Source organism: Schistocerca piceifrons, chromosome 1, assembly GCF_021461385.2.
Source record: "Schistocerca piceifrons isolate TAMUIC-IGC-003096 chromosome 1, iqSchPice1.1, whole genome shotgun sequence".
Taxonomy (NCBI): Eukaryota; Metazoa; Arthropoda; class Insecta; order Orthoptera; family Acrididae; genus Schistocerca; species Schistocerca piceifrons.
In genome coordinates this window covers 765,847,540-765,865,597 of record NC_060138.1, presented here as the reverse complement: position 1 = coordinate 765,865,597, position 18,058 = coordinate 765,847,540, and positions in this window count along the sequence as shown.

The window sequence follows — 18,058 nt, the reverse complement described above, 5'->3', positions numbered from 1 at the left end:
ATGCAGCTGTCCATGTTACTCTATCCTCTGCAAGCTTCTTCATCTTCCAGTACCTACTGCAACCCACATCCTTCTGTATCTGTTTAGTGTATTCATCTCTTGGTCTTCCTCTACGATTTTTACCCTCCACGCTGCCCTCCAATGCTAAATTTGTGATCCCTTCATGCCTCAGAACATGCCCTACCAACCAGTCCCTTCTTCTTGTCGAGTTGTGCCACAAACTCCTCTTCTCCCCAATTCTATTCAATACCTGCTCATTAGTTATGTGATATACCCATCAGCATTCTTCTGTAGCACCACATTTCAAAAGCTTCTATTCTCTTCTTGTCCAAACTAGTTATCGTCCATGTTTCACTTCCACACATGGCTACACTCCATACAAATACTTTCAGAAATGACTTCCTGAAACTTAAATCTATATTCGATGTTAACAAATTTCTCTTCTTCAGAAACGCTTTCCTTGCCATTGCCAGTCTACATTTTATATCCTCTCTACTTCGACCATCATCGGTTACTTTGCTCCCCAAATAACAAAACTCCTTTACTACTTTAAGTGTCTCATTTCGTAATCTAATTCCCTCAGCATCACCCGACGTAATTCGACTACATTTCATTATCCTCGTTTTGCTTTTGTTGATGTTCATCTTATATCCTCCTTTCAAGACACTGAGCATTCCGTTCAACTGCTCTTCCAAGTCCTTTGCTGTCTCTGACAGAATTACAATGTCATTGGCGAACCTCAAAGTTTTTATTTCTTCTCCCTGGATTTTAATTCCTACTCCGAATTTTTCTTTTGTTTCCTTTACTGCTTGCTCATTATACAGATTGAATAACATCGGGGAGAGGCTACAACCCTGTCTCACCCCCTTCCAAACCACTGCTTCCCTTTCGTGCCCCTCGACTCTTTATAACCGCTATCTGGTTTCTGTACAAATTGTAAATAGCCTTTCGCTCGTTGTATTTTATCCCTGCCACCTTTAGAATTTGAAAGAGAATATTCCAGTCAACATCGTGTACTGAACAGTAATGCCTGCGATTTTTTTAATGTGAAAACTCTTTAAGATTTTTAAATAAAACAAACTTTATTAACATTCTGTATCTTTATTCTTCATGTCTACTCATTTATTTCTTATCATAGTCACCGTGATGAAAAATGCATTTCCCACAAAGAGAGACCAGTTTATTAACAGCGTCATTGTAGAATGTTCGACTTCGTCGACGGAGCCACAACCTCACTCTTGCTTGCAGCGCTTCATCACTATCAAAGTGAAGTCCACAAGGGCGTCCTTCAAGTTTTCGAAACAGATCAGACTCGGATAGGGCCAAGTCAGGACTGTACGCTGGACAATCGATGAAAGTGAACTCGAGGCTTCAGCTTGTTGGAGACGTCGCAGTACTCGTGCGAAGTCTGACATTGTTAAAGTGGAGAAGATGGTGCTTCTTGTGTGGAAGAACTCTAATTCGAAACTCAATAATAGCAGGCTGTGTCTCACGTACCGACATAGTTACGTTACATACCGCCATGTTACACGCTACAATTTGGAATCCTTCACCGGTAAAGGGCTACAAATATGTATACGTGAGGAATAAAGATGCAGAATGTTAATAAAGTTGGTTTAATTTGAAAAGCTTCGGTGTTTCCAGGAGCAGGTGTACACTCAGAACACTACTTTCCAACGGGCCACACGTAATTAACTGAACACGCCACTAGCCTTCATAAAAGACACATTTCGGTGAGGAATACGACCGTACGTATCTTCAGGTATGCAGTATCCAACTGATTAAGTCCCATGGAGCTACACAAACTGTGGGGATGCTGACTGCTATGTTTCACCTGCTGTTCAAATAATCCCACAGATTTTCCACGGGATTAAGATCAGGTGATTTGGAGGACAAGTCGAGGTGTGAAAGCGTTCCTGAGTGGTCATCAAATCAGAAACGTATATATACAGTCCTGTAAAAACGGGTGGTCTCATTGTGCAAGGCAGGAGTATCCACAGCATACTTATCGTGAAGATGTAGAAGATCAGACAACACTTGGTCAGCGACGGCGTTAAAATAAATATCGTAGTTCATGTTCACGGCAGTCTTAATGAGTGAGCCACCAAATATATCATAAAACCACCTTTCGCCTAAACCACCTTTCGCTTAAACCACAAGCTCCACAGACTGCAGGTCAAACGTCTCATTGGGCCGTCCATACTCTACACACCCTGTATCATTCGAAAAGAGACGAAATCGCTGTTCATCGGACCACACTACACTTCTCTAGTAGGCTAATGCCATTTTCTGAGTTGTTTATCTCGTGTATCACTGCGCTATGAGCAAAAACCTTTCGCGAGGCACTCGCCTCCAAATATCCACTGCAAGTGTTCCGCGTCGCAGTGTTCGCCCAGTCACCGTTTGAGATGGACCTGCATTCACGAACTGCGGCAATTTCTTTCGGATTTGAAACTGACGACAGTAACAAGCAGTGACATGCCGGTTAATATCTTCGTTGCGACCGCATTCTTACAAAGTGTTACTCGACTCAGAATGGTACACCGCTCCTTGCAGTTATGTTGGACAGCTTCGTTTGTGGTGTGGTCATGTGGACGTCCAACCACAATTGCTTCCCTCGTCCCGTTCTATCTCCATGTACACCCACCTTACCGACTGGCTGTCATGACTTACTTAAGCTGTGGACCGTTTGGTACCACTTCTCTGGCATCTATCCTGTCTCTCTCTCTCTCTCTCTCTCTCTCTCTCTCTCTGACTCATCAGTCTTGTGATTGATTTGTTACGCGCTATGTAACAAATTTCAGCTAGTAATGGAGAATACCCTTCTCAAGAATCAGAAAAGGAGCAGGTGTACTGGGAAAAAGCCTGGAGAAGCAGAAAGATTCCAGTTACATTTCATCATGATCAGGCAAAGACTCCGAAATCAGGTATTGGATTGTACGGTGTTTCCAGGAGGAGGTGTACACTCAGATCACGATTTAGTAATGATGAAAATTAGACTGAAGTTTGAAGAGACTAGTGAGGAAGTATCACTGTTCAAAGAAGTGGAATACGCCGCTCCAAAGAGACAAAGATGCTCTTTTAACAGTGTAAGCAATATTTTCTCTGGCGAGATTACAAGAAAATCAGTGCTTTGTCATAGTGTCGGTAGCGAGTCTTTTATTCCGATAAACAGTGAAGGGGAAAAAATTACAACACAAAGAAGAAGTTGTACGACATAAACGAAAGTTGGTAGGAGTGTTTCTACATCAAAGAGATTTCACATCAGTTGCATAAAAGTGGTGCTAGTAGGGTCACTATGAGGATGCATATCAGATTTGCTTTGAATACATGCTGTAATGGTCATGAGAGTTAGTTACCTTTGAGACTGGATGTGGTGAGTTGATGTTAGTGAACAATGCCTTTAAGGTGACAAAGACACCATTACCAACACCGCGCTACGATTGAACGAGATCGTCAAATACGGCTACGAGAAGGTGGGCGTTCCTTCTGCTATATTGAAGAAATACTTGACAGGAATGTAGCCACTGTACATGACTGCTGCCAGCGGTAGTCACGGGAATGTAAGGTCGCAAGAAGACCGGGCTCTGGACGAACACGTGGCACTATTTTTGGTGTGGCGATTTGGTTCCCGTATTGTACGAGCGTATTTCGGAAAGTAAAGATACACCGTACGCCAGAGGAACAGAAGAGTTTTGGCGAGCAAGTTGGCAACACTGGTGTTAACCTTGAACCGTTAGCTTTCTCCTCGCGGTCGTTCGGCAGTTGAACGTTGCTTCTGGTTGGAGTTGGTCGTGTTTCTCGCGGTCGTTCGGCAGTTGAACGTTGCTTCTGGTTGGAGTAGGTCGTGTTTCTCGCGGTCGTTCGGCAGTTGAACGTTGCTTCTGGTTGGAGTAGGTCGTGTTTAAAATGGCTACGCCGATTCAGAATCCCGCCAAATGCGAAGTGCGCTCCGTCATACGTTTTCTTCATGCAAAAGGTCTGCGACCAGCGGATATTCACAAAGAAATTGTTTCTGTTTATGGGAACATTATGAATCGACAAAATGTAACGAAATGGTGTCGTCATTTCTCTGAAGGTAGGACCGATGTTCACGACGAATAAAGAACAGGTCGGCCATCTGTGATCTCTGATGCCCTTCTTCGGAGAACAGAAGAAGCAATTCGTGCGAATAGACGTCTCACATTGAAAGAATTGCTTCAAATCATACCGGACGTGTCAATGACAACTCTTTATGACGTTATGACTGTCAAGTTAGGGTACAGGAAATTGTGTGCGCACTGGGTTCCAAAACTGTTAACGGAAGAACACAAAAAGAAAAGGATGGGCTTTGCACTCGGCTTCCTCATACGCTATGCTGAAGCAGGTGATGAGTTCCTTGATCACACTGTGACAGGTGACGAGGCGTGGGTTTATCACCATACACCTGAATCCAAGCAACAATCAATGCAATGGCGCCATTCGAATTCACCAAAAGCCAAGAAATGCACAACGTCGATTTCAGCGAAGAAAATCATGGCTTCTGTTTTTTGGGACAGACAAGGCATTCTTCTTTTGGAATTTATGCCTCCTGGAACTACAATTAATGCTGCTGCTTATTGCCAGACTTTGAAACTTCTTCGAAGGGCAATTCAAAACAAACGCAGGGGAATGCTAACAAGTGGGGTCCGCTTGCTTCATGACAACGCTCGGCCTCACACAGCGCTCGTAACCAAAGCACTACTCAAACAATTCAAATGGAACGTATTGGACCATCCGCACATACAGCCCGGACCTTGCGCCCACCGACTTTCATGTCTTCCGATACCTGAAATCACATCTTGGTGGAAAATCATTCCACGACGCTGAAGAGATCAAAAATGAAGTTGAAATGTGGTTCCGACAACAGGCGGCAAGCTTCTATGATTGACTGTGGGATACAAATCTTTTGCACCGACTTAACAAATGTTTGTATAATGGGGGTGCTTATGTCGAAAAATAACAAATAATCCAGTTAATATGATGTAAGTGACGTTTTCTAAATAAATGTTCTATTTAAGGACTGCGAGCCATTGTATCTTTACTTTTCGAAATGCCCTCGTATTATGTGTTGGTAGCGATAGCAAACACCATGTTGGCTGTGCTGTCGGAGGGCCTGGCGGGGTGCACACACACACAGTGGAAACTGCCCGCGGCGGGAGCGCCGCCAGGGCGCTGAGTCATGCCGCGCTGGCCGCCTGCCACCTGCCGGCGTGGTAATTCTGCACGGCGCTAGCCTTCTCCTCCCACCCAGCTGCCAGTCGCAGCCCGGCGTCATTCTGCGTCCATCCTTTGCGCCGATCACTTCGAAAAGAAAGCCAGGGGTGTAGCGTGGCGCCAAAGCCTCGACCGCCCGACGCTGGTCACGTACAACAAGTCAGGGATGACGCCTGCCGCGACCTTACTGAAGGAAACGACGCATTATTCACTCTTATAAGAGAGACGTTAGGATCGCTACAGATGGACAAAAAGTTCAGTATGGCAAGAAGAGGCAGTGAAATGTGGCGTGACCAAACCGAAGAAATTTCCACAGTGTTAGGCTATGTTGTTGTTGTTGTTGTTGTTGTTGTTGTGGTCTTCAGTCCTGAGACTGGTTTGATGCAGCTCTCCATGCTACTCTATCCTGTGCAAGCTTCTTCATCTCCCAGTACCTACTGCAACCTACATCCTTCTGACTCTGTTTAGTGTATTCATCTCTTGGTCTCCCTCTACGATTTTTACCCTCCACGCTGCCCTCCAATACTAAATTGGTGATCCCTTGATGCCTCAGAACATGTACTACCAACCGATCCCTTCTTCTAGTTAAGTTGTGCCACAAACTTCTCTTCTCCCCAATCCTATTCAATACCTCCTCATTAGTTATATGATCTACCCATCTAATCTTCAGCATTCTTCTGTAGAACCACAATTTCGCAAGCTTCTATTCTCTTCTTGTCCAAACTAGTTATCGTCCATGTTTCACTTCCATACATGGCTACGCTCCATACAAATACTTTCAGAAACGACTTCCTGACACTTAAATCTATACTCGATGTTAACAAATTTCTCTTCTTCAGAAACGCTTTCCTTGCCATTGCCAGTCTACATTTTATATCTTCTCTACTTCAACCATCATCAGTTATTTTGCTCCCCAAATAGCAAAAATTATTTACTACTTTTAAGTGTCTCATTTCCTAATCTAATTCCCTCAGCATCACCCGACGTAATTCGACTACATTCCATTATCCTCGTTTTGCTTTTGTTGATGTTCATCTTATATCCTCCTTTCAAGACACTGTCCATTCCGTTCAACTGCTCTTCCAAGTAGTTTGCTGTCTCTAACTGAATTACAATGTCATCGGCGAACCTCAAAGTTTTTATTTCTTCTCCATGGATTTTAATACCTACTCCGAATTTTTCTTTTGTTTCCTTCACTGCTTGCTCAATATACAGATTGAATAACATCGGGAATAGACTACAACCCTGTCTCACTCCCTTCCCAACCACTGCTTCCCTTTCGTGCCCCTTGACTCTTATAACTGCCATCTGGTTTCTGTACAAATTGTAAATATCCTTTCGCTCCCTGTATTTTGCCCCTGCCACCTTCAGAATTTGAAAGAGAGTATTCCAGTCAACACTGTCAAAAGCTTTCTCTAAGTCTACAAATGCTAGAAATGTAGGTTTGCCCTTCCTTAATCTAGTTTCTAAGATAAGTCGTAGGGTCAGTATTGCCTCACGTGTTCCAATATTTCTACGGAATCCAAACTGATCTTCCCCGAGGTCAGCTTCTACCAGTTTTTCCATTCGTCTGTAGAGAATACGCGTTAGTATTTTGCATCCGTGACTTATTAAACTGACTGTTCGGTAATTTTCACATCTGTCATTATCTGCTTTCTTTGGGATCGGAATTATTATATTCTTCTTGAAGTCTGAGGGTATTTCGCCTATCTCATACATCTTGCTCACCCGATGGTAGAGTTTTGTGAGGGCTGGCTCTCCCAAGGCCGTCAGTAGTTCTAATGTAATGTTGTCTACTCCCGGGACCTTGTTTCGACTCGGGTCTTTCAGTGCTCTGTCAAACTCTTCACGCAGTATCGTATCTCCCATTTCATCTTCATCTACATACTCTATTTCCATAATATTGTCCTCAAGTACATTGCTCTTGTATAGGCCCTCTATATACTCCCTCCACCTTTCTGCTTTCCCTTCTCTGCTTAGAACTGGGTTTCCAACTGAGCTCTTGTTATTCATACAAGTGGTTCTCTTTTCTCCAAAGGTCTCTTTAATTTTCCTCTAGGCCTACAGTAAGCTATGTTATAGACTTTATTTTGTTAGTTGGTGTGGCCTTAACATGTCACAGCAATTTTCGTAAATCTAGCTTCTAAGAAGCGAGCATAGAACTACACGTGTGACGGCAAGCTCACCGGACCAAATATCAGCCAGCCATTTAAAAGAACAGATTGTTAGTTTGCCAGAACAGTTGATGGCGTATAACCAGTCCCAGGTATTCACGTGACCCTCCACCGCTGATGTTAACGCATGGAATTGAACTCGTGTGCATGTGTCATTCAGTAAAGCCGTCATCACACAGGACCAGCCAGCTAACGTTCGCGTGGACGCCGACGGGACTTCCGACCTCATGAGGGACAGCGCTGTCGGTACGCGGGACGAGCTGGTTAACGTGGATTGCGTTCGCAGCGCTACCCAGCGACAGTTGTCGGCTTTAATTAGCTCGCAGAGCACAGAGTTTCTTTACGAAAATGGACGCGCGTGATATAGCTGCGGTAACTCTGTTAGCGACTGTCGGAGAAGAGCGTGGAAAATCTTGAAGAAGATTCTGGATTCGTCAATGGCTCGAACAGCGAATTGCTGGCACAGGAACACTACATACTGCTGTAAAAAGAGCTGAGGTACATACTAGTAGAAGATATTCATTAACTCAACTGAATTTCCGTCCTATCTTTGGTTTTAATTGAATATACTTAAGGTATAGTGTCTCATGTCATTTTGCGCATCCATAAAATCAGTGTACTCGATGTCGCAATGACTACCAACATTCCGAAAGAACGTACTTCATCACATAGATTTCAAGATCGAGATTTGTTTCGCAATTTCATTCGAATGGAAAAGGAGAACTTTTCGAAGCTGCTCACCATCAATGGAAAAGATATTTACCGGCAAGATACAAACATGAGCCAGTCCATAAACCCACAGATAGGTGTATAAATTTTACAGGTAGTTTCATAATAGCAAAACCTTCTAGTGTGTAACTTGCGATTACTTTCAGACGTAGACCAGCAGTCACGTTAAGATTTCTGGCCACTGGGAAAACATTCAAATCTTTGGCCTTTGCAACAAAAACTGCAATAAACACATTATTTAGAATAAATAACATCGAATTTTGAGATATTACTTTTATTAAATGAATAAGAAAGACCCAGAATGCTTCAGAAAACGGAAATTGGAAGGAGGTGGATGAGAACCTGCTGCTTTTCTTTCTTTTGTTTTGTTTTTAATTCAGAAGGCATCTAATCCTCTGATCGAACACGTTGAGCTACCGTGCCCGCATTTTTTACAAGGCTATAACGCCTTCCAAAAATTCATAATGTCACAACAGCTGTGATCACATCTATTTTTTAGTGATCTCAGTCCTTCAAAATTCCGTATCTGCCGTCGAGGTTCAAAAATGAAGTGGAAGTGTGAGTCAAACCGTCGCACCATACACATTCGTTTTACGAAGCTCTAAAGGTAGCCACTTTCTTTTTAATATCATTTTGTTCGTTATTATTCGTTGCAATTATTAGGGGCGGACGTCCCATGACACCCGTTCAACTTCATCTTCTCTTCGCAGGCCAGGACTCACAGCTCTACCACGCACGCTATCATTTCGACCTAAGAACTGCCCCTCACTATATGGTATAGAATGTGTAAAGGCTGTATCTACATACGTATTATTTAATATGCAAATTGTGCCAAAAAGACGCGCTTCTGGTAGATCATCATTGTGCCGTAGCGTTGAAACGGTATACTTCCTTAACACGTAAGTTGTAACACTAAAAACATCAATTAGAGAAAGTCGTTATCTACCAATACGTATTTTCCCGTCATTTTATTATAACAAATCGTGGCTAAGGCAACGCGTTTTCGAAAAATCATCAGTTTGCTGATGTTCTGAAACAGCTTATATTTATACCACGTATCTTTGAGAAAGAAAATCCACCAATGTCATACAATATGGCGGCTCCTATTTTCTGCTTGTGAAGTTAAACGATGTCGCATCTCGCCGGCCACGTTCCTCTCCACGAAGCAAAAATCTGCCATGTCGGATTCGTTATGTCACGCTCTGCACTGTGGTGGAACGTGGTATTCCACACTACAACTTCCCCAGCTCCTCGTCCACGCGCTTTTCCACGTCCCGTGAGAGGACGTCTTAAGGCAGTTCGACGTGGATACGTTACGGAATAGCAGCAAGGAACTATTGTGGTTGGATCTGCCTACGACCACACCGTGAATGAGACTGCCTAATTTGTTAGTGTATCAATATAGCCCGCCGTGTCTACAACCATGTAACACGGCTTAAGAACAATGGTCGTAAAGGTCCTAACCGACATGCACAGGGCTGAGTGTCATGACCTGTCATTCACAACCGGCTTTAGTTCAGACAGAAATTTCTGCTGTCGATAAATGAACGTCCTTCTCACCAAATTTTTAAACGAACACTTTGGAAGGGTGTGTGTGTAACGAACGTGTGGCATCGGGTCACATCATCATCATCATCATAATCATCTTTCAGCTTAGTATAGTAAACCTGAAAAATGTCATAGATTCTTATCCTCGCCGCCCGCTGCTCGTGGTCGTGCGGTAGCGTTCTCGCTTCCCACGCCCGGGTTCCCGGGTTCGATTCCCGGCGGGGTCAGGGATTTTCTCTGCCTCGTGATGACTGGATGTTGTGCGCTGTCCTTAGGTTAGTTAGGTTTAAGTAGTTCTAAGTTCTAGGGGATTGATGACCATAGCTGTTAAGTCCCATAGTGCTCAGAGCCATTTTTCATCCTCGCCGAACTGAGACCATTATCAAGGCTCCTGTTGCTAACATTTTTTTGGTCGATGTGCTTATTTCCCTTTGGTAAGCAGAAGTCTCTCACTGGGCCTTCGGTTCTCGAAGTGTGGGAAAAATGAACACTAGTAGGTGGCCCTGAACGTTAGCGTCTTCAAAATCACGGGCATTTCCTGCTAGCGGTTTGTTTACAGAGCGCGTTTAATTGATAAAATTAAAAGGGGTTGTAGCGTTGCGGGCTTGTCTTTGCGTGTAGATTTAATGGAGATGAACTAGAAATTCTAAATACATTTTTTTGTATTCGATGGACAGCTTGTTAAATTTGGCGTTGAGGTAGGTTTACGCCAAAGACATAACCAGTGGCGAAACACGTAATTTAATGTATGAAATAAACCATCGGTCCTAGACTGAATGTTATTAAAATTCTTTGTTGTTCTCAGTGATATGTACCGACAAACCGAAACGTACATAGATAGCTAGAACACTTTTACACTGAAATAAGTGAACTTTTTTGTAAACAATCCGTTCGTGGGAAACGCCTACAGATTTGCAGGCACACTGCATTCATGGTCACCTATGTGTCGATTCACTGCAGACATCGAAAGCCTTAGTATTTCTCAAAGACTAGTGAAATAAAACATCTGCTGTGTCAGGTAGGTGCAACTGAGACTGCAATCTAAGTATTCATTAGGTTAGCTTCCATTCGGATAGCGGATGTACTCGGCGACTGTTACAGCGTATATACATGGACAAGGAAAAAAAAAATCCCCGGATTTTTTCCCGGATTTCCCAGTTGAAAATACACTTTCTCCCGGATGAAAACTGTTTTTCCGTGTTAAGTGACAGTATACTCGGCACAGTAAAACCTATCAATCCTTTGAATGTTTATGGTTTTCTACATCGACGTAGAATTTCCGAGCACTTTAGAAAACTAAACTCAGGGGGGAAGAAACACGTCTTGCAAAGATCTTTGATGTGCAGCAGCATGTACGCTGTTTATTTTTGGTTTCGAAGGTATAAATTCGAATTCCACTAAACACCTCATGTTACTTTACGAAGCATAGAAATAGAGATTGCGACGCGCTTTTGTAAGCCAGTCATAGCTCATGTCAAGTGATCTCGCAGCTCATGACAGCATAGGACACACAATGTAGTCAGCCAATTGCAAGATCACTCTTAAGAAGCGCGAACACACAACTAAGAAAAGTTAATGGTTTAAGTTAATATACATAGTGTAGCTACAAGAAAAACAAAGCTTTCACATATAATATTGGTCTCTAAGATTAATACGCTGCAACAGAACCTAAGCTTCCACATATAATGTTGGTCTTTCTAGCGCGTGTTACACTTTTAAGATACATCACACAAATGTGCCAGTAAAATTTTTAATAGCGACGTAAATGTCTGATCTTCTGGGCTCGAAATGCTTCTAGATGGTCGTCCCCAAAGAGTTCATTTTTAAATAAGAGTCAAACGCTCTGTGATTTAAGAAATTCATCGTACATTCTCGCACATCGTTCATCTTGAGTAAAAGGAAATTTACTTTGAGAGTGACGCTTTTCAAACCACCATTCGCAATATTTTCCCGTGACCTGTTACAAATAGGTTCGATTCAGCAGTTGCCAGAGAGCACCAGGGAACAGGCGTCACCGCGCTTACGCAGCTACGATGACGCAGGAAGCCCGCATGTTCGTACGTGTAGAACATTAAAAGATCTTGCATTATGGCATAGAAGAAACAAGACATGAGAGGATACTTCAAGAACCATACTAAAATGCAAAATTCTGCCTAAAGTGCACATTTCGTATATCCAGAATCGGGTGAACATATTCTTGAGTACCAGTACTGTATTATCTCATGTTCGGTTCTTTATTATGGCATAATGCCATACGAGCTAGAAGATGAAAAACGTGTACTTGAAATGCAGCGAATAGTTGAAACTAGCCAAAAGTGTGAAATTAAACACTACGTTTGAAAAAAACTGATTGCCTCAGCCCAAAAGATTAATAAAAGCCACATCTCTTTAGCAAACCGACAAAAATAACTTAATTGTTCTGCAAGCTCTCATCAGGGTTAAGATTGGGCCAACACCATACTGAATTCCAGCATTACCGATGAAGGGCGCCACGAACTCGTAAGTCATTTTCAGCCAGGTGACCGGACACATTTGATCACATAGTGTATCAAGCCTTCATTACGACATTCTGCTTTGTCACCAGTACGACGGTACCACTTGGCTTTCTTGATGATATGTTTCGCTTGCAGACTAGGGCACACGGTCGTTCCCAGTGACTTACATGCATTGAGCGAAAATAATAATGCATTGAGAATGGCTAGCTTCTAGCCGAAATCTAGATCTGCATAATAAAATTTAAAAAGGACGACTGATTGCTGCAATCTATAATTTACTAGTCAATATAACACTGGGTGTATACGACCCGGGACAACCGGGAGATCCGGGAAAAACCCGGGAATTTTTTCATCCGGGAGAAAACCGGGAAAAACCCGGGATTTTTTTAGAATTTCGGGAAATTTTTATTTTTTTTTGGTTTTCAGCTAAATTTTTGTGATTTTGACTGATAAGAACCAATACTCTAACATAGGATATTACTGTATCCCGCTTCTGCAGAATAATGCTGCAGCAATAAAACGTGAACGACAGAAAGAAAACGAAAATAAAACTTAAGTCTCAAAGGAAATACGCCGTATACAACAATAAAACACAGTGCTCATACAAGGGTCTGCCAACAGCAAAGTGTGTCAAATGCTTGACTGTCAGAAAAGTGGAAATAAAACCTGAAACTAATAACATATTTTAGCTTTCCGTAATTATGTGAATGTATTTTATTTCATTTGATAGCTCCCGGCCACAGAAATCCGTTTTGTTTTCATTTAATGTGAGAGCAATAAATTAAGAGGAACAGCAAAATCACCTAACGTAAACATGGATCACGTGGAGACCACCCACCTCCCCACTACAACTCAGACTGCTCTGTGGATCAGCCCCGGATCTCCTATATTTCCGAACTGGGGCAATACTAGATAGTGATGCCCAGCCACACATCTGTAGCCAGACGCGGTAGAAGGTACTAGTCATACGCCACTCAACTACATATGCTCAAGAGCCCGCCCGCAACTGCTCAATCTAATCTAATATAAACAGCTGTCACGTCACGATCATCAGAGGCAATTTGTTGTTAGGAAGCATTGCATAGTCTTCCTAAAGCCTTTGGCACACTTTGCTGTTGGCAGACGCTTGTATGAGCACTGTGTTTTATTGTTGTATATGGCGTATTTCCTTTTAGACTTAAGTTTTATTTTCGTTTTCTTTCTGTCGTTCACGTTTTGTTGCTGCAGCATTATTCTGCAGAAGCGGGATACAGTAATATACTTTGTTAGAGTATTGGTTCTTACCAGTCAAAATCACAAAAATTTAACTGAAAACTAAAACAATAAAAAATTCCCGGAATTCTAAAAAAATCCCGGGTTTTTCCCGGTTGTCCCGGGTCGTATACACCCTGTGTTATATTGACTAGTAAATTATAGATTGCAGCAATCAGTCGTCCTTTTTAAATTTTATTATGCAGATCTAGATTTCGGCTAGAAGCTAGCCATTCTCAATGCACTATTATTTTCGCTCAGTGCATGAAAGTCACTGGGAACGACCGTGTGCCCTAGTCTGCAAGCGAAACATTAACATCATGAAAGCCAAGAGGTACCGCCGTACTGGTGACAAAGCAGAATGTCGTAATGAAGGCTTGATACACTATGTGATCAAAAGTGTCCGGTCACCTTGCTGAAAATGACTTGCGAATTCGTGGCGCCCTTCATCGGTAATGCTGGAATTCAGTATGGTGTTGGCCCAACCTTAGCCCTGATGACGGCTTCCACTCTCGCAGGCATATGTTCAATCAGCTCCTGAAAGGTTTATTGGGGAATGGCAACCCATTCTTCACGGAGTGCTGCACTGAGGAGAGGTATCAATTTTCTGTCGGTGAGCCCTGACACGAAACCGGCCTTCCTAAACATCCCGAAGATGTTCTATACGATTCAGGACAGGACTCTGTGCAGGCCAGTCCATTACACGGATGTTATTGTCGTGTAACCACTCCGCCACAGGCCGTGCATTATGAACAGGTGCTCGATTGTGTTGAAAGATGCAATTGCCATCCCCGAATTGCTCTTCAACAGTAGGAAGCAAGAAGGTGCTTAAAACATCAATGTAGGTCTATGCTGTGATAGTGCCACGCAAAACAACGAGGGTGCAAGCCCCTCCATGAAAAATACTACCACCACCTCCGAATTTTACTGTTGGCACTCCACACACTGGCAGATGTCGTTCACCGGGCATTCGCCATACTCACACCCTGCCATAGGATCGCCACTTTGTGTACCGTGATTCGTTACTCCTCACAACGTTTCTCTACTGTTCAGTCGTTCAATGTTTACGCCCCTTTCACCAAGCGAGGCGTCGTTTGTCATTTACCGGCATGATGTGTGACTTATGAGCAGCCCCAATCCAAGTTTTACCACCTCCCGCCTAACTGTCATAGTACTTGCAGTGGATCCTGATGCAGTTTAGAATTCCTGTGTGATGGTCTGGTAGATGTCTGCCCTCTTCAACTGTCGGCGGTCTCTGTCAGTCAACAGTAGAGGTCGGCCTGTACGCTTTCGTGCTGTAGGTGTCCTTCACGTTTCCATTTCATTATCAGATTGGAAACAGTGGACCTAGGGATGTTTAGGAGTGTCGAAATCTCGCGGACAGACGTATGATACAAGTGACACCCAATCACCTGACCACGTTCAAAGTCCGTGAGTACCGCAGAGCGCTCAATTCTGCTCTCTCACGATGTCTAATGACTACTGAGGTCGCTGATAGTGAGTAGGTACCTGGCACAATGCACCAAATATGAAAAACGTATGTTTTTGGGGGTGTTCGGATGCTTTTGATCACATAGTGTACAATGCAACAATAAGTATTCGGGTGCAGAGCCAGCAGAAAAGAGCCTCTGACAGGTGAAGTTGCCAAGTCTGAAGACACTAGGAGAGCTGACAATGAGCAAAAACAAGGACACATGATGTCATAGCCATCCCCACCACCACAGAGCGCATGGGAAGCGCCAACATAAGTACGCCACCCTTCTTAACAAATTTCGGGTCGCTGAGTGCTGATTGCTGACTGCCCATAGCGCAGTCTCCGCCCTTGTGTTAGCTGCAGCTATTCAGCGAGAGGGGAGTCTATGAAGGTCGACTCTCGGTACGCCTGACTGTCTTCGATCGTCTATGGGACCACGAGTCCTGCTGGAAGGACGCTGCTGCGGCCAGCTGCACTGCTTACTTCGGAAAAAACGCTGATGTGACGCGGGTGCGGCTGGAGATTTGACCTGTGCGATCTGGACACTATTCGCCGTCTGCCTTCGATAGGTGGAGGGGGGGGGGGGAGGGGGTACACTGCTGCTACTCATCCTGTTCCTGTGGCAGACATTACTGTTGCCGGCTCCCTCTCTCCTAAATGGGGGCTGAGAGCCGACCACTGCGTGCCAATGAAAACTTCAAGTGGTCCTGTGGCCCGATTCCTGAGTGCAAACCTACGACCTCATTAAGTGCACTTTGGAGATCGATACTTAGAACTGGAGGTAGCCTCAGTCCGGGAATCGACGGCCGCCTGTGACGTAATGACCGCCACACCGGTGTCAATGGCGAAGAAGTTCCCTTAATGCTCTCGAGCGTAGCTAGGTCCTCACCACCATATCCTACCCTGCTCTCTTCTGACGACTGTAGGAGTCTGGGACTGGACTCCTTTATCTGGTGTCAGCAAATGGTTGCCAGTGATACAGACGTCTACAGCTGGTGTCACACCCACATATCTAGGACGACAGCCGCTGATCGTCTATGTAGCTCTGACGTAAGGTCAACAGCTACGAGTTGGAGTTCATAACAATGTGATGCGGTGAATAACTGATGTTTCTTTGCTTTCTTGTTCTGTATTTTCTTATGGCCATGTTGAGACATAAGGACTTTCACATTATGTTAAAAGTGTCTGTTAGACCACAGGAACCCACAGACATGTCTCAATTCCGTGGGAACATAAGAGAAGTTTATTTGCAGCCAGTGAGGTGTGAATACTGTAATTTATCTGGGCATGACTTGCCGCCTTTTCAGACAGTGTCAGCTACCTGTAGTACGTGTAGTTGGTACCGAAGTAAAGCCGTGCACAGAATCTTGATGGGCGTAAAGGTTAAGTATAGTTTAATACCTTTTTTGTCTGGTGTGTGTGTAGTCTCCTTCGTTTCTGGTATAACACATGGAGCTTACAGAAATGGCAGAAACATGAGCAGCGACTCTGAATAAAACGATGGAAGCTTTGAAGGGGCAGATTATTGCGTTGTTACAAACTACAATGCAACAGGGGCAAAACAATGAAGTATTCCGTAGGTGAATTAGAGCAATTGGAAGCCACTGAGGGCTCATGAATCTCTGAAACTGTGTTGAGTGTTCATTCCATCGATCTTGCAGCACCCTAACTTTGCAACGTTACTCGTATGTAGGCAAGCTAATCGGTCGCCTAGAATTGGTTCCAGATAAGGTGAATGTGTTTGTAAAGCTGTGCGGCCCCAAGGCCGAGAGTGCTTCGCAGCTGTGGAGGCCGCTGCGGCCGCTCCAGATGAGCCACGTGTATCAGCAAACGGTTGGATGTTAGTAAATCCCAGTACAGGGAATTTTGGCGATGGAAGGTCGCTTAGGACAGGCAATGCTTCAAGAAATGGTGGAATGTCAGACAGTCTTAAACTGGCTAAGTTACAGCTCTCTCACCTTCGAAAATAAATCACAGCTTCATGTTAAAGTGAATCTGAGCACTTCTGCTACTCACGAAAATAAGGAACATTCCGTGACATAAAAATATTTCAATATCCTTAAGACTACAAAATTTAATATTTCACAGCGAATAAACATTTTCACAACGAATCTTTGAACTGACAACTTTTAAAATGCGATTTCAGCATGCAGTATCTCAGACGATAACATTACACTATAGCTATCATCGCTGAAAGCTACGTATTTGTATCTCTTTTTATTTCTTGACTTGTTACGTTTTTTATAGCCTTCCATTACGCAAATATTTTGTCAGAACGTCGTAACCTTCACAATCACGCAGCAAATGAATACTCCATGAATACCTCACGTTCTGTCGTACTTGTGTAATTATTTAATGAGCAGTTTAATATTTTGCCAGTAACTTTATTTAAATGTTAATTGCAATTACTATTAAAAAAACGTTGCTAATTTAAAAGTGGTCAGTCACATGTGTTAGTGGACACCACAATTGAAAAGACGACCAAAAAACGCTTCTGTCAAAAGGCTTAAACAATATTTATGGACAACCTGTTCCTATTTGTTATGAACACACTTGTGCAAGAATGCTGGCTTATTTAGTTATGAACCAACTATTACTTGAACTTATCATAAATGATCCGAGTGTAACCGAAAGTTTATGACATTTCTTTATTTAAGTACTCTTGTAGTACATTAGTTCAGCGCAGGAAGCGATCAAGTTGAGTCATATGATGTCTGCAGAACGTAAGATCGATGTATTTTTGGTGTAGATGGCCTTGAGCCAATGGAAAAGCAGACAGTAGCAGCAAATTACAGAAGTCAGGTGGAGATGGGGACTTTCCGAATGAAGAGCTCAAGGAAGCAATTCTGAGCACTTGATGACAAGTGCTGGAATGAGGCAAATCCGCCTGTGGTAACGACGGATATTCGATTTTGAATCTGGGCGGTGAATGGCTGCTACAATGCTTCACTTCTGAAGGGAATTTATATTTCGACAGGTCTGAATGTGCTGCGTAGTAGGTCTCCTAACTTTTTCCGTTTATAATACGGAAATGAGGACAGACAGAGTATGAATTTCTATTATTTGTATCGCGTTTAACCACCTCCCTTTTGTTTGAGACATCCTTCCTTGAGTAAACAATATTCAACATAATTTTCTGTCATCTACAGTAC